The 1,464-nt window shown below is 52.3% G+C and overlaps 1 pseudogene; it reads right to left on the minus strand.

Annotated features, from left to right (window-relative positions):
* Positions 1–367: 367 nt before the first annotated feature.
* Positions 368–607, minus strand: LOC131765397 (CDC42 small effector protein 1 pseudogene; annotated as a pseudogene).
* Between the last annotated feature and the right edge of the window lie 857 nt (positions 608–1,464).

Genomic DNA, 1,464 nt, shown 5'->3' on the forward strand with positions numbered 1-1,464 from the left:
TAAGGAGTTCCAGGTTAAGAGTTTAAAAGCACATGGCACCTAGGCTGTCATTCAGGAGAAGGGATCACATTCCAAGTCCAAGAAAACTCCTACCTCAGATCTGAGAGTGTTCAGGGCTTCAGCTGAGCTCCTCTGGCGAACGAATAGTCACTTGGTCAGTCCTGCTGCCTTGACCCCATCTCCAGGAGGGACTACAGCCAGAGGGAGTAGAGGGAGTCCAGCGCCCAAGCCTTTTGAGGCACTATTAGATAGGGAAAGGAGGGGCCCTGGGGTCACTGATTCTAGGAGGGAAACTGGTAGGGGCAGCATCTCTTCCGGGCTGGACAGAGTGAAGCTTGGACATACAGCAGAACCATTCCTATTGGAGCTACGAGCCCCTAGAATTGCTCCACAGCCTGTCTTGGTTTCCCTTGAATCTCATCTGCTCCTGAACTGCACCTGTCATGGCCAGTCCATCTCCAACCCCCATCTCCCTAGAGCCAATGTGAGTCAGGTGGACAAAATTCATTGGTTCCCCAATCATGGCCCGGTCAAGCCGCCTCCTCTTCTTCTTCAGCTGGGGTCTCCCTAACACGTAGCAGCCCAGTTTGTGCCAAAATTCACTCATCCCCTGTCGGTTACAGTTTCACTCTGCCTGAGGCCCCAGAAGGCTCTTACTCTGGTGCCTTGACCGCTCGCTCCTCACTCCCCTCAGGTGTAACAGCATCCTAGGTTTACTCAGCTTGACCCTGGACAGAAGAGTCTCTGGAGCCCTTAGCTGAGCAGTGAAGGTCAGGGTCTCAGACCCTGAGAGACTAGCAAGGTCAGAGAGTGGGGTGGGCAGGCAGGCACAAGATTATGTCTTCCACAGACTTGGAACCCTGACCCTGCTCTACTCTGGCATTGAGGCAACTGGTGGCAGCTGGTGTGGGGGGGTTCCACTTGGGGCCCACCAGTGTGGGCTTTCCAGGCTCGCTCCTCGGCGGGGTGGTGAATCCAAGGGCAGGCTGGCAGAGCTAGATTTCTTTTCTACATAATTCAGATGAGGAAACCAGGACTCTGAGAGGGTAAGTGACTTACCCAGATTCTCAAAGCTGTCAAGTGGCAAAGAAAGACTTTGAGGACCTGTGTCTGAGCAAAAGCCAGCGTTCTTGCTTATCTAAATGTAGCCCACAGAATGCACGGCCTAGAGGGGAATGGAGTTCCGTGGTGAAGCTGGCTTGGGAAATGCTCAGATAATCCAAAACAGACCTTAATTTAATTGCAGGTTTTCTCAGACTTTAATAGGCTACCATGCTTCATAAGGTGGACGTCTCACATTTCCAAAGCTAGTTTTACCACGATACCCTCCTTTCCCACCACCCCCAAGCCCTTTGTTCAAGTCACATTCGGTGGAGAGAGTGCTGGGTGGACACTAGTTTGGGAAAGCCTACATAGACCATACTGGAGAAAGGAAGGAAAGGTGTGTTTCCTGATCACCTGGGT

The sequence above is a fragment of the Kogia breviceps genome, chromosome 11 (genome assembly GCF_026419965.1).
Source record: "Kogia breviceps isolate mKogBre1 chromosome 11, mKogBre1 haplotype 1, whole genome shotgun sequence".
In the NCBI taxonomy this organism is placed as follows: domain Eukaryota; kingdom Metazoa; phylum Chordata; class Mammalia; order Artiodactyla; family Physeteridae; genus Kogia; species Kogia breviceps.